Source organism: Triturus cristatus, chromosome 2_1 (genome assembly GCF_964204655.1).
Source record: "Triturus cristatus chromosome 2_1, aTriCri1.1, whole genome shotgun sequence".
NCBI lineage: Eukaryota > Metazoa > Chordata > Amphibia > Caudata > Salamandridae > Triturus > Triturus cristatus.
In genome coordinates this window covers 499,809,733-499,834,353 of record NC_140581.1, presented here as the reverse complement: position 1 = coordinate 499,834,353, position 24,621 = coordinate 499,809,733, and the positions used below count along the sequence as shown (strand labels likewise).

At 47.4% G+C, this 24,621-nt stretch overlaps 1 protein-coding gene across 1 annotated transcript in view; it reads left to right on the top strand.

The window, feature by feature from the left end:
- The window catches only part of LOC146865547 (baculoviral IAP repeat-containing protein 1-like), a 932,191-nt gene that overhangs the window by 408,477 nt on the left and 499,093 nt on the right, over window positions 1-24,621 (top strand). The window lies entirely within an intron of this gene.

The window sequence follows — 24,621 nt, the reverse complement described above, 5'->3', positions numbered from 1 at the left end:
AATGCAGAGAGCAGCAGCTATGACAACAGATCTCTTCACAGCAGTTCTTAAGCCAAGCCCAACGCGTTTCGTGCACACCTGCACTAAAACGCTACAATGGCTCCTTTTAAGGGGACAACCTTTTGTGTTGGAATATATATATATATATATATATATATATATATATATATATTAAACATGTCAAAATATGTTTTGATTAAATGTTAAAAAATTGTAAAGTATATTTAAAATAATAGTATAAAATATATACAATTATTTAATCTATATTGAAAAAACATGTCAAAATGATGTTGAAAATATTTAAGCAATATTAAAAAAACTGTTAAACAAAGAAAAAGAGAAATTGAAAATGTACAACATACAATAGTATTGAAATATAATTTACATGTTTTTAATAATAAAAAAATAAAATATGTTTTATTTACCTTTTTTATATGAATGTTTATTTTTAAGATGAAATTTATGCTTAAAAATATAAAATATACAATAAATAAAGTGTGTAACATCTTTATTATGCAAAAAATGTCATAACTATCATTATTGGTTACTAACATACAACTAACTATTTTTTTATTATATTTCTAATCACCAACAATACTAATAAAATAGCTTATAGGGCCCAATTACGATGTCGGTCTAATCACAACCGACCAGACGTCTGTTGCGGTCCGCCCGGCATCTGCTGCCACTGTCTGACCGCTGCATTATGATGCACATCAGTAGGAGGCAGGTGTGGAAGGACCGACCAACGATTCCGACTTGCTCAAGGAGTCCTTCCGACCATTGGTCAGAATGTAATTCCCTACAATAAGGGCAGTGCCTTCTCAGGGACTGTCGTAGGCATTACGATGTCCCTTTTTGACACCCTTTCAATCGCGGTCGGACCGTCATTGAAAGGCAGTCAGAAACTGACTTTGGGGCCCCCATCCATCCGCAGCCTCTGCCTTGAGGCCTGGGGCAATCATTACAAAATAATCGGGTAAACCCAGAAAAGGTCACAGGACCTGGGTACAATATTGTGAGAAGTTGGCCTGGTATATGATGTTCACTAGTTAAAGTGACCACCTTGTACCATGCCAAGCAACCCTTATGGTGTGGTTGTAAGTCAACCTTTTCGGACTAGCTGCCCTAGTGGTAGCGTAGGCTAAGCAGTCTTTGAGGCTAAACTCGTGAAGCGTGTTAAGCAAGCTGTTTTACCAAATGCAACCCCCTTTTATACCAATGAAAGGACACCACACAGATATATATTCAAAATATATATGTATTTATTTCTCAAAGTAACCCCTAGTCTCTTTATGAGCACAGGAGCACAAATCGTCAAACAAGATTACAGTAGAATACACAAAAGTTGCACTTTATATGGATAGGCCCTGGTGGCCGCTCAAACCATATACTAAAATAGTGGTATAAGTACCAAGAACAGAAAAGGGAAAAGGCCTAGGGCCTCTAGAATCGCTGGACCTACAAGGAGCTAACTTCAGTTAGTGACCAGGAGGTCCACGGGTTGCGTGTGCAGAGCAAATAGTCACACGCGAGCTCCCATAGGTTTTCAATGGGTGCGTAAAAGTTACAAAGTTACTGCAAGAAGGATCTTCCGGATGGATTATGAACTCAAGATTCGAAACACAGACACTAGAGATGATACTCTACACTTGGGCACCGGAGTGCCAGCTTTACCTCACCCACAGGAAGCGGGTGCGTAGGTGTCGAAGTGCGTCGGGTTTCTTCTATCTGTTCAATGGAGCCTGTGGACAAAGATGCTGCAGGCGGTCGGTCCGGAAGGGATGCGGTGGATCCAAGAGTGGATCGGAGTTGTAGAAGACCTGTAAGCAGAGGGGACAGTGTTCACAGTCACTAGCCAGTGACCAGCGTGGCACCAGGTGGGTACCAGGCGATGTCGGGTGCAAACAGGAAGGAAGGTGTAGCTTGTCTCTGCAGCCACGTGGTCCCTGAAGGTCGACGACGTCCAGGAGTCGGTTCACGAGCTGTCCTACGCAGGCTCTCGCTGTCGGCGGTGTCGGCGACTTGATCGAAGCAAACAAGCCTTGGCAAAAGCAATTGTTGTGGGAAACGAAATAAGCTGATGGTTCTGACCAGCAAGGTCAGAGGGACTGCTCCTTTGGAGGGGAGCAAGGGCCAGTCTGGAGCAACCAGACCAGTGGTGTAGTTCTTGAAGTTCGCCGCCAAGATGGCCACTAGCCAGCGGGCCAGCAACCGGTTATGTGCGTCGAGTGGCAAAATGCAGAAGGGCCCCACGCAGATCGTGGAGATGCTGGAGGGCTCACCTTTGGTGCAGATGCTGCTCGGGTATTGGGCTTCTCAGATCCCAAAGCACAACTTGGAGGGAGCCTCGGTTGTTGCGCTTGCAGCTTGTCGTGGTCTTTTCAAGATGGCTGGCTCCACGTGTCTCGGTGCCTCCACGGGTCTTCTCTTTTCAGGGACTGTGGATCGGGCGGTGAGAGGTCTGGAGGTCCAGGTCTTGTCAGTCTCTGGGCTCGGGCTCCGGCAGGAGGCGGCGGCAAAGCAGATGTTGATTCGCTGGATGGTGCTTGCGTTAGCAAGGTGGTCACTCCCTGACCACAGGGGAGATTGGCTTCAGTCCTCTGTGCGGCAGAGCGTCGAAGTTCCCGTCTTCTTCTTAGTTTCAAGTTGATTCCAGGATGTCTGAAGTCTTAGGACACAGCTCCTACCTTTAAGCGGATTCTAGGGGCCGGACTACCTGCTAGGTCCCTCCCTAAGGGTGGGACCAGGAAGGGGGGTGGTTACACCCCCAATCCTTTGTCCAGCTCGCCCCAGGCCCGGGACTGGTGTGCCCCAGGACCGGATTGAACTGGCATATGCACCGAGGCTCCTTGTGAGCCTCAGGCATGTCTGGTTTCTTTCAAGCCCTACCTGACCAATACACAAAGTCCTGTCTGGAGTGGTGCACGCACCTCCCCTGGCAGGAAACCCTTTGTCCACACCTCCCAAGCTGGAAGGACTCCCAGCAGCAGGAGGGCAGACTTGTGTCTGTGGTGGCAGCATCCATTTTGTGGAGCTGAGGCTATGTCTGATTTTACCCGGGTTTCAGGTACCGTACATGTCGTGTCCCTCTAGAAGGGTGGAATGCTAACCCCGTCGCCAGAATTGGCGAGGGGTTAGTATTCCAATTCGTATGACACCTTACTCGACATGTTTTGATAAAGCCAAACCAAAGTTAGCATTTAACCGCGAGGTTCATAATGCACTTAAGAGTATATGGTATGACGATATCTGGAAACAGTAGAAGGAAGTTGTTCCGACCACTGCAGACAGGCTCAGCTCATGCCAGAGCACCATCTCACATGGAACCAAGCACTCTGCCTTCAGGATTGTTAAGGCCTGCCATAGGAGTGACTTATAGGTTAACATGTGTCCCATTTAAGGTTAGGTATAGGTATACTACACCTAAGTAAGAGGTGGTTACACCAACTTACCCCAGCTGAGTGATCAGCCAGTTGTGTCAAATTTGTTAGGCCAAGCCTGGGGTGGCATAATACATGCTTCAGCCCCTGGCAGGCCTTAGATACACCAATGCCCTGGGTACCTAGTGTACACTGGTACAAGGGCTCACAGGGTGATCCACTTCCAATTGGTTATGCACCTAGGGTGCATAGTGTAAATTTAGTAGAGAGAACAGCAGGCTGGGGGTCTGATTGGCAGGCCCACAGCCTCAATATGTCAAAAACCAGTGAAGCAAAAAGCAAAAATTTGGGGTGACCATAAGATAGCAGACCCTACTCTCCTACACAACCCCCCCCCCCCCAAACGCAGGGACATTAAACTAGCCTTGACCAGTCTCGTCTTCATGTCCTAAGTGGAAGTACCTGGAGAGACCATCTGCATTCCCATGGTCAGTACCTGGCCGGTGCTCCACTGTAAAGTCCATACCCTGTAGGGAAATGGACCACCTAAGCAGTTTGGGGTTTTCACCCTTCATCTGATTTAGCCACAAGAGGGGCTTATGGTCGGTCTGAATCTTGAAGTGAGTGCCAAACAAGTATGGCCTCAGCTTCTTCAGGGCCCACACCACAGCAAAGGCCTCCCTCTCTATAGCTGACCAATTCTTCTCTCTGGGGGTCAACCTTCTGCTAATAAAAGCAATGGGTTGGTCTTGACCATCTACATTAAGTTGTGACAGCACAGCTCCCACACCCAACTCAGAAGCATCTGTTTGGACAATAAACTCTTTGGAGTAGTCAGGACTTTTCAGGATAGGTGCAGAGCACATGGCCTCAGGTCATCAAATGCCTTTTGACAGCTTACTGTCCACTGAACCTTTTTGGGCATCTTCTTGGATGTCAGATCATTAAGAGGAGTCACAATGGACCCATAGTTCTTAACAAACTTCCTGTAGTACCCAGTCAAGCCCAAGAAAGCTCGAACTTGAGTCTGGGTGGTTGGAGGGGACCAGTCCTTTATGGATTGTATCTTACTCTCCAGTGGTTGAACTTGGCCTCCACCTACAAGGTGGCCCAAATACACCACCTTACTCTGCCCTATCTGGCACTTAGTAGCCTTGATAGTGAGGCCTGCCCTTTGCAGAGCCTCAAGAGCCTTCTTCAGGTGGATCAGGTGATCCTCCCAGGTGGAGCTAAAGACAGCAATGTCATCAAGATATGCTGCACAAAAGTCATCCAACCCAGTAAGGACTTGGTTCACCAGCCTTTGGAAGGTGGCAGGTGCATTCTTCAGACCAAAGGGCATCACCACAAATTGATAATGCCCACCTGGGGTTGAGAATGCTGTTTTGGCCTTAGACTCCTCAGCTAATCTGATTTGCCAATAGCCAGCTGCCAAGTCAAATGTGCTCAAAAACTTAGCAGAAGCTAGTTTGTCTATGAGCTCATCTGCCCTTGGAATAGGGTGTGCATCTGTCCTGGTGACAGCATTGAGACCCCTGTAGTCCACACAGAACCTCATCTCTCTCTTGCCATCTTTGGTGTGAGGTTTGGGGACCAGAACCACTGGGCTAGCCCAGGGGCTCTCTGAGGGTTCAATGACACCTAATTCCAGCATTTTATGTACCTCAGCCTTTATACAGTCCCTGACGTGGTCAGGTTGTCTGTAAAGCTTGTTCTTTACAGGCAGACTGTCACCAGTGTCCACCACATGGGTACACCAGTCAGTTTGGCTAGGTATTAGGTAAAACAGATGTTGAAATGATTGTAGAACTTGTCTACATTCCGTCTGCTGATGGGCAGTGAGGTTGCCTCCAAGGGTCACTCCTTCAACTGAGCCATCTTCAGGGTTCTGAGACAACAGGTCTGGGAGAGGGTCACTCTCTTCCTACTGTCCCTCATCTGTAGCCATGAGCAAGCCCATGTCTGCCCTGTCAACATATGCTTTTAACCTGTTAACATGGAGTACCCTGTGGGGACTCCTGGGAGTTCCTAGGTCCACCAAGTAGGTGACCTCTCCCTTCTTTTCCAGGATTGTATGGGGTCCAGACCATTTGTCTTGGAGTGCTGCTGGGGCCACTGGCTCCAACACCCATACCTTCTGTCCTGGCTGAAACTCAACCAAGACAGCCTTTTGGTCATGCCAAGCTCTCTGTAAGGCCTGGCTTGCCTCAAGGTTTTTGGATGCCTTCTCCATATACTCAGCCATCCTGGAGCGGAGACCAAGTACATAGTCCACTATGTCTTGTTTAGGCTTTTTGAAAGGTAACTCCCATCCTTCCTTCACTAAACAAAGTGGGCCTCTTACAGGGTGCCCAAACAACAATTCAAAGGGGCTCTAGCCAACCCCCTTTTGTGGGACCTCTCTGTAAGCAAACAGAAGGCAGGGTAGAAGGATGTCCCATCTTCGCCTGAGCTTTTCAGGTAATCCTTTGATCATACCCTTTAGGGTCTTGTTGAATCTCTCAACAAGCCCATTGCATTGTGGGTGATAAGGGGTGGTGAACTTGTAGTTTACACCACATTCCTTCCACATAGCTGTCAAGTATCCTGACATGAAGTTGGTACCTCTGTCAGAAACTACCTCCTTAGGAAACCCCACTCTGGAGAATACTCCCAGCAGGGCCCTGGCCACAACAGGTGCTGTAGTGGTCCTAAGGGGAATTGCCTCTGGATACCTGGTGGCATGATCCACTACCACCAGTATAAATCTGTGCCCAGATGCAGTGGGAGGATCCATGGGACCCACTATGTCTATTCCCACTCTTTCAAAGGGGACCCCCACCACAGGTAGTGGTATTAGGGGGGCCTTTGTTGTGCCACCTGATTTGCCACTGGCTTGGCAGGTCACACAGGAGTGACAAAACTCCTTTGTATCTTCATTCATGTGAGGCCAGTGAAAGTGAGGGACAAGCCTGTCCCAAGTCTTGTTCTGGCCTAAGTGTCCTGCTAAAGGAATATCATTGGCCAAGGTAAGAAGGAAGCCCCTAAATTGCAGAGGTATAACCAACCTCCTGGTTGCACCAGGCTTGGGGTCTCTAGCCTCTGAATAAAGGAGCCCATCATCCCAATACACTTTATGGGTACCTTGAGCATTCCCAGCAGCCTCAGCAGCAGCCAGCTGTCTGAGGGGTTCAAGAGAGGGACAGGATAACTGAGCCTGCTTCAAGTCAGCCCTTGAAGGTCCCCCTGTCCCCAGAAACTCAACCTGATCAGGTTCAAGCTCTTCAGGGACAGTTCCTTCAGGGTTCTCTAGATCAGCTTCCTGGGAAGGTTGATCATCACTCTGAGGCAGGGGGGAAGGCACAGCCTTGACCCTCCGGTTCTTCTTCTTGGTAGGTGCTTGGTCCATTGTTCCAGGATCCAAGACCTGTGGTTCAGTAAGGCACTTTTTGGCCTGTGACCTGGTCACAGCAAGGACATGTGGTGATATACCTAACATCTCTGCATGTGTCCTGTACTCCACTTCAGACCATAGAGAACTCTCCAGGTCATTGCCCAACAAACATTCTACTGGGAGGTCTGCACTAACCACAACCCTTTTGAGGCCAGTTACCCCTCCCCATGAGAAGTTAACAACTGCCACACTATGTGAAGTAGTGGCATTGCTGGCATTGGTCACCAGGTAATTCTCACCTGGTATGTACTGTCCAGGGTCCACAAAGCCTAGTGTCACCATAGTGACACTGGCACATGTGTCCCTGTAGGCTTGAGCCACTTTTTCATTGATTAAAGGAGTCTGTCTGTACTTGCCCAGTTTACTGGGGCTCACAGTCAGGGACAAATCAATGTCCCCATCACAGATCAAGACTGCCTGTGTCAGGGTTCTGTCTAAGTCAGAATCTCCTTCAGTTCCCATAGTGATTCCCACTACACCCTTTGTCTGGGGACCAACACTGCTAACAGTAGTACTGGGAGCAGGTGCCTTAGGGGCAACAGTGTTGGGGGCTCCACCCTTTTTACAATCACTAGTCCAGTGAGTTGTATTTTTGCAAGAGTTGCACCAGGGTTTCTTTTGACCTTCTTTCTTCTTCCCTTTAGGCTGGGACCCACCCTCTTTAGCATTAGTTTGGGGCCCTGTTGAAGACTTCTGGTCTTTAGATTTCTGATCTCCACCCTTTTGGTCTGTTTTCTTCTGATCACCCCCTTGGCCCTGGTTCTGGTTCTTTTGCTTAACCCTGGTTCTGACCCATTTGTCTGCCTTCTTTCCCAATTCTTGGGGAGAGGTCAGATCAGAGTCAACCAAGTGTTGATGCAGTTGCTGGTTTTGACAGTTATTTAAAATCTGTTCGCTCATCATCAAATTGTACAATCCTGTATAATCAGATACCTTACTTTCCAGCAACCAACCTTCCAAAGCCTTAGTGGCACATTCAATGTATTCAGACCAGTCCTGAGTCTGTGTCTTCTGGGTGTCTCTGAACATTAACCTGTACTGTTCAGTGGTTAAGCCTAACCCATCAACTAGGACACTCTTCAGGACTCTGTAATTTCTGACATCCTCTTCTCTAACAGTGAGGAGTCTATCTCTGCCTCTCCCCTCAAAGGAGAGCCATAAGATTGCTGCCCACTGGTCTTCAGGAACCTGCTGCACTTTGCAGGCTCTCTCAAGAGCAGTCATCCATTTGTGGATGTAATCCCCACTTTTGTAGGGGGGCACAACCTTGGACAGGTTCCTATTATCAAAGACCCTATCTTTGTCCTTAGGGACAATGCTGCCACCAGTGGGTATACACCCACTCTCTTTATGCTGCCTAGCCTTGCTCAGTTTCTCTTCCATCAGGGCTACTTCTAGCTCCTGCTTCCTGATCCTCAGCTGGGCTTCTTGCATTCTGGCCTCATGCTCCCTCCTCTGAGGGGTGGTCATCCTTCTCCTGGAGTGACCTTGAGAGCCTCTAGAGGTATGAGAAGCATTAGATTCACCTGAGTGATTCCTTTGCCTCCCAGACCCCTGGTTAAGTCCACTGGGGAGATCCAATGGGGGGATCCCATTGTCAGTCCCCAAAAGCCTTAAGTTAGCTGGGCCACGTATAACACTTGGCACTGGGCTAATTCTCCCTTCATCCTCACTACCTTCTGTATCCCCACCACTTTCCTCCTCTGTAGTATGATTCTCATCTAAGGGATGGCTATTGGAAAGGGGTACTTCAGTAGCATCTTCAGAAGGGGGGCCTCCTGTTCCTGTCCCTAAGGGGGCTAACTGGGAGGCTTTCCTGAGAGCTTTCTGATCTTCATCAGCCTGTAAAAGCTCTCTGAGTTCAGCAGAAGTAGGATTCTTGGGCTGTTTAAGGCCCCTGATATTTGCCAACTGCCTGAGCTCATTTTGATTAAGGGTAGCAAAGATGGATGGTGCCCTCTGGGGGTCACTCTCAACAGAGATGGGTACATTGGACCCCTCAGCCCCAGCCATTGCTCTTAAGTGTGGGTGGAGGTGTTGCAATCTACCTGCACTTGGGTTTACCTACTAAACCTATCTAGTAGTTGTAGTCAGGGTGTGCTACTCCCTTTGCTCTACAACAACTAAGTTCAGTAGAACTTAAGTATATCTAATCTTGTTTTATATGTACCTACAGGTACCTATGTGATCTTTCAATTGGTAACCAAGAGATTACAATGGTAAAACACAGCAAGCTCAAATCCAACCGCTGCTCACCAATGTGAGAAGTTGGCCTGGTATATGATGTTCACTAGTTAAAGTGACCACCTTGTACCATGCCAAGCAACCCTTATGGTGTGGTTGTAAGTCAACCTTTTCGGACTAGCTGCCCTAGTGGTAGCGTAGGCTAAGCAGTCTTTGAGGCTAAACTCGTGAAGCGTGTTAAGCAAGCTGTTTTACCAAATGCAACCCCCTTTTATACCAATGAAAGGACACCACACAGATATATATTCAAAATATATATGTATTTATTTCTCAAAGTAACCCCTAGTCTCTTTATGAGCACAGGAGCACAAATCGTCAAACAAGATTACAGTAGAATACACAGAAGTTGCACTTTATATGGATAGGCCCTGGTGGCCGCTCAAACCATATACTAAAATAGTGGTATAAGTACCACGAACAGAAAAGGGAAAAGGCCTAGGGCCTCTAGAATCGCTGGGCCTACAAGGAGCTAACTTCAGTTAGTGACCAGGAGGTCCACGGGTTGCGTGTGCAGAGCAAATAGTCACACGCGAGCTCCCATAGGTTTTCAATGGGTGCGTAAAAGTTACAAAGTTACTGCAAGAAGGATCTTCCGGATGGACTATGAACTCAAGATTCGAAACACAGACACTAGAGATGATACTCTACACTTGGGCACCGGAGTGCCAGCTTTACCTCACCCACAGGAAGCGGGTGCGTAGGTGTCGAAGTGCGTCGGGTTTCTTCTATCTGTTCAATGGAGCCTGTGGACAAAGATGCTGCAGGCGGTCGGTCCGGAAGGGATGCGGTGGATCCAAGAGTGGATCGGAGTTGTAGAAGACCTGTAAGCAGAGGGGACAGTGTTCACAGTCACTAGCCAGTGACCAGCGTGGCACCAAGTGGGAACCAGGCGATGTCGGGTGCAAACAGGAAGGAAGGTGTAGCTTGTCTCTGCAGCCACGTGGTCCCTGAAGGTCGACGACATCCAGGAGTCGGTTCACGAGCTGTCCTATGCAGGCTCTCGCTGTCGGCAGTGTCGGCGACTTGATCGAAGCAAACAAGTCTTGGCAAAAGCAATTGTTGTGGGGAACGAAATAAGCTGATGGTTCTGACCAGCAAGGTCAGAGGGACTGCTCCTTTGGAGGGGAGCAAGGGCCAGTCTGGAGCAACCAGACCAGCGGTGTAGTTCTTGAAGTTCGTCGCCAAGATGGCCACTAGCCAGCGGGCCAGCAACCGGTTAGGCGCGTCGAGTGGCAAAATGCAGAAGGGCCCCACGCAGATCGTGGAAATGCTGGAGGGCTCACCTTTGGTGCAGATGCTGCTCGGGTATTGGGCTTCTCAGATCCCAAAGCACAACTTGGAGGGAGCCTTGGTTGTTGCGCTTGCAGCTTGTCGTGGTCTTTTCAAGATGGCTGGCTCCACGTGTCTCGGTGCCTCCACGGGTCTCCTCTTTTCAGGGACTGTGGATCGGGCCGTGAGAGGTCTGGAGGTCCAGGTCTTGTCAGTCTCTGGGCTCGGGCTCCGGCGGGAGGCGGCGGCAAAGCAGACGTTGATTCGCTGGATGGTGCTTGTGTTAGCAAGGTGGTCACTCCCTGACCACAGGGGAGATTGGCTTCAGTCCTCTGTGCGGCAGAGCGTCGAAGTTCCCGTCTTCTTCTTAGTTTCAAGTTGATTCCAGGATGTCTGAAGTCTTAGGACACAGCTCCTACCTTTAAGCGGATTCTAGGGGCCGGACTACCTGCTAGGTCCCTCCCTAAGGGTGGGACCAGGAAGGGGGGTGGTTACACCCCCAATCCTTTGTCCAGCTCGCCCCAGGCCCGGGACTGGTGTGCCCCAGGACCAGATTGAACTGGCATATGCACCGAGGCTCCTTGTGAGCCTCAGGCATGTCTGGTTTCTTTCAAGCCCTACCTGACCAATACACAAAGTCCTGTCTGGGGTGGTGCACGCACCTCCCCTGGCAGGAAACCCTTTGTCCACACCTCCCAAGCTGGAAGGACTCCCAGCAGCAGGAGGGCAGACTTGTGTCTGTGGTGGCAGCATCCATTTTGAGGAGCTGAGGCTATGTCTGATTTTACCCGGGTTTCAGGTACCGTACATGTCGTGTCCCTCTAGAAGGGTGGAATGCTAACCCCGTCGCCAGAATTGGCGAGGGGTTAGTATTCCAATTCGTATGACACCTTACTCGACATGTTTTGATAAAGCCAAACCAAAGTTAGCATTTAACCGCGAGGTTCATAATGCACTTAAGAGAATATGGTATGACGATATCTGGAAACAGTAGAAGGAAGTTGTTCCGACCACTGCAGACAGGCTCAGCTCATGCCAGAGCACCATCTCACATGGAACCAAGCACTCTGCCTTCAGGATTGTTAAGGCCTGCCATAGGAGTGACTTATAGGTTAACATGTGTCCCATTTAAGGTTAGGTATAGGTATACTACACCTAAGTAAGAGGTGGTTACACCAACTTACCCCAGCTGAGTGATCAGCCAGTTGTGTCAAATTTGTTAGGCCAAGCCTGGGGTGGCATAATACATGCTTCAGCCCCTGGCAGGCCTTAGATACACCAATGCCCTGGGTACCTAGTGTACACTGGTACAAGGGCTCACAGGGTGATCCACTTCCAATTGGTTATGCACCTAGGGCGCATAGTGTAAATTTAGTAGAGACAACAGCAGGCTGGGGGTCTGATTGGCAGGCCCACAGCCTCAATATGTCAAAAACCAGTGAAGCAAAAAGCAAAAATTTGGGGTGACCATAGGATAGCAGACCCTACTCTCCTACACAACCCCCCCCCCAAACGCAGGGACATTAAACTAGCCTTGACCAGTCTCGTCTTCATGTCCTAAGTGGAAGTACCTGGAGAGACCATCTGCATTCCCATGGTCAGTACCTGGCCGGTGCTCCACTGTAAAGTCCATACCCTGTAGGGAAATGGACCACCTAAGCAGTTTGGGGTTTTCACCCTTCATCTGATTTAGCCACAAGAGGGGCTTATGGTCGGTCTGAATCTTGAAGTGAGTGCCAAACAAGTATGGCCTCAGCTTCTTCAGGGCCCACACCACAGCAAAGGCCTCCCTCTCTATAGCTGACCAATTCTTCTCTCTGGGGGTCAACCTTCTGCTAATAAAAGCAATGGGTTGGTCTTGACCATCTACATTAAGTTGTGACAGCACAGCTCCCACACCCAACTCAGAAGCATCTGTTTGGACAATAAACTCTTTGGAGTAGTCAGGACTTTTCAGGATAGGTGCAGAGCACATGGCCTCAGGTCATCAAATGCCTTTTGACAGCTTACTGTCCACTGAACCTTTTTGGGCATCTTCTTGGATGTCAGATCATTAAGAGGAGTCACAATGGACCCATAGTTCTTAACAAACTTCCTGTAGTACCCAGTCAAGCCCAAGAAAGCTCGAACTTGAGTCTGGGTGGTTGGAGGGGACCAGTCCTTTATGGATTGTATCTTACTCTCCAGTGGTTGAACTTGGCCTCCACCTACAAGGTGGCCCAAATACACAACCTTACTCTGCCCTATCTGGCACTTAGTAGCCTTGATAGTGAGGCCTGCCCTTTGCAGAGCCTCAAGAGCCTTCTTCAGGTGGATCAGGTGATCCTCCCAGGTGGAGCTAAAGACAGCAATGTCATCAAGATATGCTGCACAAAAGTCATCCAACCCAGTAAGGACTTGGTTCACCAGCCTTTGGAAGGTGGCAGGTGCATTCTTCAGACCAAAGGGCATCACCACAAATTGATAATGCCCACCTGGGGTTGAGAATGCTGTTTTGGCCTTAGACTCCTCAGCTAATCTGATTTGCCAATAGCCAGCTGCCAAGTCAAATGTGCTCAAAAACTTAGCAGAAGCTAGTTTGTCTATGAGCTCATCTGCCCTTGGAATAGGGTGTGCATCTGTCCTGGTGACAGCATTGAGACCCCTGTAGTCCACACAGAACCTCATCTCTCTCTTGCCATCTTTGGTGTGAGGTTTGGGGACCAGAACCACTGGGCTAGCAAAGGGGCTCTCTGAGGGTTCAATGACACCTAATTCCAGCATTTTATGTACCTCAGCCTTTATACAGTCCCTGACGTGGTCAGGTTGTCTGTAAAGCTTGTTCTTTACAGGCAGACTGTCACCAGTGTCCACCACATGGGTACACCAGTCAGTTTGGCTAGGTATTAGGTAAAACAGATGTTGAAATGATTGTAGAACTTGTCTACATTCCGTCTGCTGATGGGCAGTGAGGTTGCCTCCAAGGGTCACTCCTTCAACTGAGCCATCTTCAGGGTTCTGAGACAACAGGTCTGGGAGAGGGTCACTCTCTTCCTCCTGTCCCTCATCTGTAGCCATGAGCAAGCCCATGTCTGCCCTGTCAACATATGCTTTTAACCTGTTAACATGGAGTACCCTGTGGGGACTCCTGGGAGTTCCTAGGTCCACCAAGTAGGTGACCTCTCCCTTCTTTTCCAGGATTGTATGGGGTCCAGACCATTTGTCTTGGAGTGCTGCTGGGGCCACTGGCTCCAACACCCATACCTTCTGTCCTGGCTGAAACTCAACCAAGACAGCCTTTTGGTCATGCCAAGCTTTCTGTAAGGCCTGGCTTGCCTCAAGGTTTTTGGATGCCTTCTCCATATACTCAGCCATCCTGGAGCGGAGACCAAGTACATAGTCCACTATGTCTTGTTTAGGCTTTTTGAGAGGTAACTCCCATCCTTCCTTCACTAAACAAAGTGGGCCTCTTACAGGGTGCCCAAACAACAATTCAAAGGGGCTGTAGCCAACCCCCTTTTGTGGGACCTCTCTGTAAGCAAACAGAAGGCAGGGTAGAAGGATGTCCCATCTTCGCCTGAGCTTTTCAGGTAATCCTTTGATCATACCCTTTAGGGTCTTGTTGAATCTCTCAACAAGCCCATTGCATTGTGGGTGATAAGGGGTGGTGAACTTGTAGTTGACACCACATTCCTTCCACATAGCTGTCAAGTATCCTGACATGAAGTTGGTATCTCTGTCAGAAACTACCTCCTTAGGAAACCCCACTCTGGAGAATACTCCCAGCAGGGCCCTGGCCACAACAGGTGCTGTAGTGGTCCTAAGGGGAATTGCCTCTGGATACCTGGTGGCATGATCCACTACCACCAGTATAAATCTGTGCCCAGATGCAGTGGGAGGATCCATGGGACCCACTATGTCTATTCCCACTCTTTCAAAGGGGACCCCCACCACAGGTAGTGGTATTAGGGGGGCCTTTGTTGTGCCACCTGATTTGCCACTGGCTTGGCAGGTCACACAGGAGTGACAAAACTCCTTTGTATCTTCATTCATGTGAGGCCAGTGAAAGTGAGGGACAAGCCTGTCCCAAGTCTTGTTCTGGCCTAAGTGTCCTGCTAAAGGAATATCATGGGCCAAGGTAAGAAGGAAGCCCCTAAATTGCAGAGGTATAACCAACCTCCTGGTTGCACCAGGCTTGGGGTCTCTAGCCTCTGAATAAAGGAGCCCATCATCCCAATACACTTTATGGGTACCTTGAGCATTCCCAGCAGCCTCAGCAGCAGCCAGCTGTCTGAGGGGTTCAAGAGAGGGACAGTATAACTGAGCCTGCTTCAAGTCAGCCCTTGAAGGTCCCCCTGTCCCCAGAAACTCAACCTGATCAGGTTCAAGCTCTTCAGGGACAGTTCCTTCAGGGTTCTCTAGATCAGCTTCCTGGGAAGGTTGATCATCACTCTGAGGCAGGGGGGGAGGCACAGCCTTGACCCTCCTGTTCTTCTTCTTGGTAGGTGTTTGGTCCATTGTTCCAGGATCCAAGACCTGTGGTTCAGTAAGGCACTTTTTGGCCTGTGACCTGGTCACAGCAAGGACATGTGGTGATATACCTAACATCTCTGCATGTGTCCTGTACTCCACTTCAGACCATAGAGAACTCTCCAGGTCATTGCCCAACAAACATTCTACTGGGAGGTCTGCACTAACCACAACCCTTTTGAGGCCAGTTACCCCTCCCCATGAGAAGTTAACAACTGCCACACTATGTGAAGTAGTGGCATTGCTGGCATTGGTCACCAGGTAATTCTCACCTGGTATGTACTGTCCAGGGTCCACAAAGCCTGGTGTCACCATAGTGACACTGGCACATGTGTCCCTGTAGGCTTGAGCCACTTGTTCATTGATTAAAGGAGTCTGTCTGTACTTGCCCAGGTTACTGGGGCTCACAGTCAGGGACAAATCAATGTCCCCATCACAGATCAAGACTGCCTGTGTCAGGGTTCTGTCTAAGTCAGAATCTCCTTCAGTTCCCATAGTGATTCCCACTACACCCTTTGTCTGGGGACCAACACTGCTAACAGTAGTACTGGGAGCAGGTGCCTTAGGGGCAACAGTGTTGGGGGCTCCACCCTTTTTACAATCACTAGTCCAGTGAGTTGTATTTTTGCAAGAGTTGCACCAGGGTTTCTTTTGACCTTCTTTCTTCTTCCCTTTAGGCTGGGACCCACCCTCTTTAGCATTAGTTTGGGAACCTGTTGAAGACTTCTGGTCTTTAGATTTCTGATCTCCACCCTTTTGGTCTGTTTTCTTCTGATCACCCCCTTGGCCATGGTTCTGGTTCTTTTGCTTAACCCTGGTTCTGACCCATTTGTCTGCCTTCTTTCCCAATTCTTGGGGAGAGGTCAGATCAGAGTCAACCAAGTGTTGATGCAGTTGCTGGTTTTGACAGTTATTTAAAATCTGTTCGCTCATCATCAAATTGTACAATCCTGTATAATCAGATACCTTACTTCCCAGCAACCAACCTTCCAAAGCCTTAGTGGCACATTCAATGTATTCAGACCAGTCCTGAGTCTGTGTCTTCTGGGTGTCTCTGAACATTAACCTGTACTGTTCAGTGGTTAAGCCTAACCCATCAACTAGGACACTATTCAGGGCTCTGTAATTTCTGACATCCTCTTCTCTAACAGTGAGGAGTCTATCTCTGCCTCTCCCCTCAAAGGAGAGCCATAAGATTGCTGCCCACTGGTCTTCAGGAACCTGCTGCACTTTGCAGGCTCTCTCAAGAGCAGTCATCCATTTGTGGATGTCATCCCCACTTTTGTAGGGGGGCACAACCTTGGACAGGTTCCTATTATCAAAGACCCTATCTTTGTCCTTAGGGACAATGCTGCCACCAGTGGGTATAGACCCACTCTCTTTATGCTGCCTAGCCTTGCTCAGTTTCTCTTCCATCAGGGCTACTTCTAGCTCCTGCTTCCTGATCCTCAGCTGGGCTTCTTGCATTCTGGCCTCATGCTCCCTCCTCTGAGGGGTGGTCATCCTTCTCCTGGAGTGACCTTGAGAGCCTCTAGAGGTATGAGAAGCATTAGATTCACCTGAGTGATTCCTTTGCCTCCCAGACCCCTGGTTAAGTCCACTGGGGAGATCCAATGGGGGGATCCCATTGTCAGTCCCCAATAGCCTTAAGTTAGCTGGGCCACGTATAACACTTGGCACTGGGCTAATTCTCCCTTCATCCTCACTACCTTCTGTATCCCCACCACTTTCCTCCTCTGTAGTATGATTCTCATCTAAGGGATGGCTATTGGAAAGGGGTACTTCAGTAGCATCTTCAGAAGGGGGGCCTCCTGTTCCTGTCCCTAAGGGGGCTAACTGGGAGGCTTTCATGAGAGCTTTCTGATCTTCATCAGCCTGTAAAAGCTCTCTGAGTTCAGCAGAAGTAGGATTCTTGGGCTGTTTAAGGCCCCTGATATTTGCCAACTGCCTGAGCTCATTTTGATTAAGGGTAGCAAAGATGGATGGTGCCCTCTGGGGGTCACTCTCAACAGAGATGGGTACATTGGACCCCTCTGCCCCAGCCATTGCTCTTAAGTGTGGGTGGATGTGTTGCAATCTACCTGCACTTGGGTTTACCTACTAAACCTATCTAGTAGTTGTAGTCAGGGTGTGCTACTCCCTTTGCTCTACAACAACTAAGTTCAGTAGAACTTAAGTATATCTAATCTTGTTTTATATGTACCTACAGGTACCTATGTGATCTTTCAATTGGTAACCAAGAGATTACAATGGTAAAACACAGCAAGCTCAAATCCAACCGCTGCTCACCAATGTGAGAAGTTGGCCTGGTATATGATGTTCACTAGTTAAAGTGACCACCTTGTACCATGCCAAGCAACCCTTATGGTGTGGTTGTAAGTCAACCTTTTCGGACTAGCTGCCCTAGTGGTAGCGTAGGCTAAGCAGTCTTTGAGGCTAAACTCGTGAAGCGTGTTAAGCAAGCTGTTTTACCAAATGCAACCCCCTTTTATACCAATGAAAGGACACCACACAGATATATATTCAAAATATATATGTATTTATTTCTCAAAGTAACCCCTAGTCTCTTTATGAGCACAGGAGCACAAATCGTCAAACAAGATTACAGTAGAATACACAGAAGTTGCACTTTATATGGATAGGCCCTGGTGGCCGCTCAAACCATATACTAAAATAGTGGTATAAGTACCACGAACAGAAAAGGGAAAAGGCCTAGGGCCTCTAGAATCGCTGGGCCTACAAGGAGCTAACTTCAGTTAGTGACCAGGAGGTCCACGGGTTGCGTGTGCAGAGCAAATAGTCACACGCAAGCTCCCATAGGTTTTCAATGGGTGCGTAAAAGTTACAAAGTTACTGCAAGAAGGATCTTCCGGATGGACTATGAACTCAAGATTCGAAACACAGACACTAGAGATGATACTCTACACTTGGGCACCGGAGTGCCAGCTTTACCTCACCCACAGGAAGCGGGTGCGTAGGTGTCGAAGTGCGTCGGGTTTCTTCTATCTGTTCAATGGAGCCTGTGGACAAAGATGCTGCAGGCGGTCGGTCCGGAAGGGATGCGGTGGATCCAAGAGTGGATCGGAGTTGTAGAAGACCTGTAAGCAGAGGGGACAGTGTTCACAGTCACTAGCCAGTGACCAGCGTGGCACCAGGTGGGTACCAGGCGATGTCGGGTGCAAACAGGAAGGAAGGTGTAGCTTGTCTCTGCAGCCACGTGGTCCCTGAAGGTCGACGACGTCCAGGAGTCGGTTCACGAGCTGTCCTACGCAGGCTCTCGCTGTCGGCGGTGTCTGCGACTTGATCGAAGCAAACAAGTCTTGGCAAAAGCAATTGTTGTGGGAAACGAAATAAGCTGATGGTTCTGACCAGCAAGGTCAGAGGGACTGCTCCTTTGGAGGGGAGCAAGGGCCAGTCTGGAGCAACCAGACCAGCGGTGTAGTTCTTGAAGTTCGTCGCCAAGATGGCCACTAGCCAGCGGGCCAGCAACCGGTTAGGCGCGTTGAGTGGCAAAATGCAGAAGGGCCCCACGCAGATCATAGAAATGCTGGAGGGCTCACCTTTGGTGCAGATGCTGCTCGGGTATTGGGCTTCTCAGATCCCAAAGCACAACTTGGAGGGAGCCTCGGTTGTTGCGCTTGCAGCTTGTCGTGGTCTTTTCAAGATGGCTGGCTCCACGTGTCTCGGTGCCTCCACGGGTCTCCTCTTTTCAGGGACTGTGGATCGGGCCGTGAGAGGTCTGGAGGTCCAGGTCTTGTCAGTCTCTGGGCTCGGGCTCCGGCGGGAGGCGGCGGCAAAGCAGACGTTGATTCGCTGGATGGTGCTTGCGTTAGCAAGGTGGTCACTCCCTGACCACAGGGGAGATTGGCTTCAGTCCTCTGTGCGGCAGAGCGTCGAAGTTCCCGTCTTCTTCTTAGTTTCAAGTTGATTCCAGGATGTCTGAAGTCTTAGGACACAGCTCCTACCTTTAAGCGGATTCTAGGGGCCGGACTACCTGCTAGGTCCCTCCCTAAGGGTGGGACCAGGAAGGGGGGTGGTTACACCCCCAATCCTTTGTCCAGCTCGCCCCAGGCCCGGGACTGGTGTGCCCCAGGACCGGATTGAACTGGCATATGCACCGAGGCTCCTTGTGAGCCTCAGGCATGTCTGGTTTCTTTCAAGCCCTACCTGACCAATACACAAAGTCCTGTCTGGGGTGGTGCACGCACCTCCCCTGGCAGGAAACCCTTTGTCCACACCTCCCAAGCTGGAAGGACTCCCAGCAGCAGGAGGGCAGACTTGTGTCTGTGGTGGCAGCATCCATTTTGTGGAGCTGAGGCTATGTCTGATTTTACCCGGGTTTCAGGTACCGTACATGTCGTGTCCCTCTAGAAGGGTGGAATGCTAACCCCGTCACCAGAATTGGCGAGGGGTTAGTATTCCAATTCGTATGACACCTTACTCGACATGTTTTGATAAAGCCAAACCAAAGTTAGCATTTAACCGCGAGGTTCATAATGCACTTAAGAGTATATGGTATGACGATATCTGGAAACAGTAGAAGGAAGTTGTTCCGACCACTGCAGACAGGCTCAGCTCATGCCAGAGCACCATCTCACATGGAACCAAGCACTCTGCCTTCAGGATTGTTAAGGCCTGCCATAGGAGTGACTTATAGGTTAACATGTGTCCCATTTAAGGTTAGGTATAGGTATACTACACCTAAGTAAGAGGTGGTTACACCAACTTACCCCAGCTGAGTGATCAGCCAGTTGTGTCAAATTTGTTAGGCCAAGCCTGGGGTGGCATAATACATGCTTCAGCCCCTGGCAGGCCTTAGATACACCAATGCCCTGGGTACCTAGTGTACACTGGTACAGGGGCTCACAGGGTGATCCACTTCCAATTGGTTATGCACCTAGGGTGCATAGTGTAAATTTAGTAGAGAGAACAGCAGGCTGGGGGTCTGATTGGCAGGCCCACAGCCTCAATATGTCAAAAACCAGTGAAGCAAAAAGCTAAAATTTGGGTTGACCATAGGATAGCAGACCCTACTCTCCTACACATATGCTATGAAAAATAATTGGTCCTGGACCCAATTCAGCAATAGCAAAATTAATCAGTGAAGTTTTAGGATGAATGCTGACTCAAAAGGTCAACAGCAAGTCATCAATACATCTCTAAATTTTAATATCAATCAAAATAGCACCCTGAAAGAGAAGGAAAAAACACACCTGTATACAGTTCAGTCCAAATTATTCTTTACTTTGTTAATCACAAATTAATCCACGTTAGGTAAAAGCATTACCACATGTTAGAATAGGTTGCGAATAGAAAGGGGTGTAGAAGAGAAAAGTAGTGCTTGTGTCATTTAAGAAGATTAGATGGAGGGGAAAGGAAGAGGTTGTAGATAATCAATTTAGTTACCTATTCATTGTTGGTATTGGGTCCTGATTTAACACACTGCCCAGTACAATCAAACCTGTCCATATACAGTAGATAATTTAAACATTCTTTGTTATCTACGTGCAATGATGCACCATCAGAAATGGGGGAAGGGAGGTATATTTGAGGTACAGGTTTTTGGAGGTGATGGGCGTCGACGTTTCGACCCGACTTATACGATGAGGGTAGTTGTGGACCTCCGCTCGCACGTCTTCATCAGTACAAGGGGGAGGGACAACCTATATCTGGCTCCAAGGTTGGGCTAGCCAGGTAGCTATTTCAAAATGGTAAATAGTCTGCAACAGTGGGACTTGAAGACTCAACAAGTCAAAGTGCAGCCTCACAGAAACTTGAATTGTTGAGTGTTCCAAAATAATTCATAGTGAGGAGTCAATCCAATTTCTTAATACAGAGTACGCTGCTCACAAAGAGAACCCGCTTTCTACTATGAATTTTTTTAGTGATGTATTGATGAATTGCTGTTGACCTTTTGAGCCAGCATTAATCCTAAAACTGATTTATTTTGCTATTGCTGAATTGGGTCCAGGACCAATTATTTTTCATAGCATTGAGGCCTGGGGGGCACCATGTGGTGCCTGGCACACAGATGTTTGAAAACAACAAGTTTGCCAATGCATCTTGTTCCCTTTTCTGGATGCTGCACATGCTGCACATGCTGCAATGGAAAAATTGATGTTTCCAAATGCCTCATGGGCGGTCGCATCCCAATTCATCGGATGGCACTGCTGACTACTTGTCAGTTGGTTTCCATTCAAACACGATGCCAGTCGGATGCTTGTCTGACTGGCATCGTAATAAGGCCCATAGTATTTATACTACATACAAATAAAAGTAAAATAAAAGATTTAAGAATGAAATTATAAAACTAAATAATCATTCTCCAACGTAAATCATTTTAAAAAATTGCATATATTATCGGGCAGTGGTATTGTGTTAGGCAGATGGCGCTACAAAGGAGAGTGACACAAAAAAAATTGCTAGACACTTAAGGGGTGACATTTCCTATTTCCACTCCAATTTAAACCAATTAAGGGAAGTTGTTGGACACTAATGGGGTGACATTTACTCTTCCCTTCCTACTACTCACTTCTGGAAGTGTCGGAGTCTGTAAGGGAAAACTTGGATAGTGGCTCTTTAGCCAAAGTGGCATTTTTAGACATTCTCCTGAACAGACTAAGTCAATTTGGCTACCAAGCCATAGTCCTTTCCTGGCTTAAATTATTCTTTAAAGACAGATTCCAGCGTGTCTTTCTCCACCCTTTTCCTCATCCCCCAAACTGCTTATTTGTGGGGTGCCTCAGGGAACAGCATTGAGCTGTGGTCACCCTGATTGAAATCTGGAGTGTGAAGGTGGTTTCTTACGCGGATGACACACAACTGCTGTTTTCCTTTCAGGAGCACTTTGAAGTGGCACTCTTCAGTTTAAGGAATGTCTTAAAGGAGTAGCTGTCTGGATGGAGTCCCTTAAATTAGATTCTGACAAGACTGGGATTTTCTTCTTCAGCCAGAGCGCACCTCCTCGAATTCCTGGTGTCTTGAAGAACTAAATCCCTCCCCGACTCCTCCAGCATCGGCTAGGAATTTGGGTGTCATGTTTGACTCTGACCTCTCCTTCATAGTTCAAATAAGACATATCACCTCGGCTTGCTACCTGAAACTTAGAACTTCAAGGAAACTGATCCACCTGGTCCCGGGGCAGAACCACAAAATTGGTACCCTCGCGTTTAGACTATGCAAACATCCTCTATCTGGGTCTGCCTGACTTTTTGACCCACAGACTCCAGATCATTCAGAATGCTGTGGCCAGGCTGATTTGGCAATTCCCTTTTCATCAACATATCTCACTTCACTTAAAGCAGCTACACTGCCTCCCAGTGACGAAAAGTATAACATTTAAGACTCTCACACTGGCCTTAAGAGCTCCTGAAGGAAAAGGCCCTCTTTACCTGAGAAATAGACTCTGCCTGTACAAGCAAAAGAGAAAGCTGAGGCCCAATAACCTCCTCCTAATGTGGATTTCTAAATATTCTAAAGCCTTTTGCAGAAGTAGCTCATTCACGGTGATGGCAGCCAAGCTCCGGAGAACCCTGCCACTCAAGCTACACGAGGCTCAGTCAGTTGACATCTTTAAAAGAGAGTTAAAAAGGTGGCTGTTTGATCCAGATTAACCTTCAATGACCCGGTGTGTGTTTCAATCTCTGCTTTGAGCGTAGGGACACTTCAGTTGAAGCAGCTGTGCGCTTAGCAAATGTGCATGATTGATTGATTCCCTCTCCAATCTCAACCAATTTAGTGAAGGTTTTGGATGCTAAAGAGGTGACATACTATTTTGACTCCAATGTATACCAATTTGGAGAAGGTGTTGGGCACTAAAGGGGCGCCATTTACCATTCCCACTCCAATCTGATCTTATATGGGAAAGGTGTTGAACATTAAAGGGTGACATCTACTATTCCCATTCCAATCTAAAGCAGTTTTGGGAAGGCATTGGACACTAAAGGAGTGACATTTACTATTCCCCTTCCAATAGAACCATATTGGGGGAAGGTGTTAGACTCTAAAGGAGTGACATTTACTGTTCCCACTCCAAACTTAACCAATTTGGTTTAGGTGTTAGATGCTAAAAGGGGTACATTTGCTATACACACTCTAATCAAACCATATTAGGGGATGGTGATGGGCACTAAAAAGGTAATTTTTACAATTCTCACTCCAATCCAAGGCTATTTAAAAAAGGTGCTGGATGCTAAAGAGGTGAAATTTACAATATCCTAGTGAAGTACACAATCAATATTCCATACTCATACACATTTTTTTACTATGAAGTTAAATAAAATGTAACCTGAGATCACACTAACCAAAACTACAAACCTATATACACATATTCAAATATTAAAATATTAGGAAAAGTTAAATTACTATTAATAATTCATTCATTTTTGAAAATTGTTCTACCATTCCTAAACTTTAAACCATAAAATGGCAAACTAATAATCCAAAATTAACAATCATAAATATAAAAAAAGTAAGTAAATGGTATATCTCAAAAAATGCAAAATATATTTTTAAAATAAAATTACAATTTAAAAACAAAGGAACTAAAATATTTCAACAATTTAAAATACATTTTTGCAAAAATTATAACTTTTTAAAATGTTACATATAACAAGTTCAATTTTTTTTCTTGATTAAGAATTTTGTTATATATTTTCAAATTTGCATTTAAAAAAAATGTGACACCATTATACGTATCTTTTTTTAAAAATAATTATTTTTATTAAACATTTCTCGGTTGCAGAGTAAAGTATCACAACAACATGATTTATGGTATCAAGCACAGTACATGGCATTGCATTGCAACGCTTACATCCAGTATATCCAGCACCCTATAGATGAAATGCTTCACATGTCGATGGTGACTTTCATATATTATCATAAGATCGCAAAAAAGAGAAAGAAAAGAGGGGTTCTCCCAGCTCCCTCCCTTCCCATTCTTGGGCCCTAGAACCTTCAATGACCCCGATACTCCACCCAGCCACCCCAAAACTTTCCCAACTTTCGAGGGCTGCCTCCACTCTCATAGACCACTCTTTCCGCAGTGCAGCACCAATCCAAGTTGGGTTTCTATTGCTCCACCCCACGGAGGGAGGCTCGCACTCCAGGACCTGGCGATATTCCTCTTAGCTACCATAGATGCAACCATCAGCCATAACTTTTGGTATCTAGGCCAAGTCTCCTCACCGCCAAACATAGTATATGTCACCTAGCCTCTAATGGTATTGTCTGGCCGATCACTTCAGGCATAATTCACGTCTCTCCCCTCCCAATATTCTGAATGTCAGGACATCCTCAGGGGATGTGGAAGAAGGAGCCCGTTTCCTGGCAGACCATGGCACAATGCTTCGAAGTACAGCGTCCCAGCTTATGCATGAGTGTAGTAGGACCTATGGAGGATACGGACATATGCCAAATGGAATCATGCCTGTATCGCCACTTTCCTTGGGATTTGAATCGTCTCCGCCCAGTCATCGTCCTCCAACAACCCAATATCTGCTTCCCACTCCTCCCGCAGGGACCTGACGGGGCGGGTGTATATTCATAATTTTCCTATATATTAGGGATGTGGCCTTATCTAATATTGGATCTAATAATACCATAAATATATATCTTAATCTGAAATTACAATGTTTTAAAAATATTAATGTAACAAAATACACTTAAAAATTCAGTTATTAATTTGCATATCTTCAAAATTATTAACATAACATGTAATTTAAAATATATATTTGTTTACAAATCTTTCCACCCTTATCTCCTAAAAACCCAATATCCAGCTAT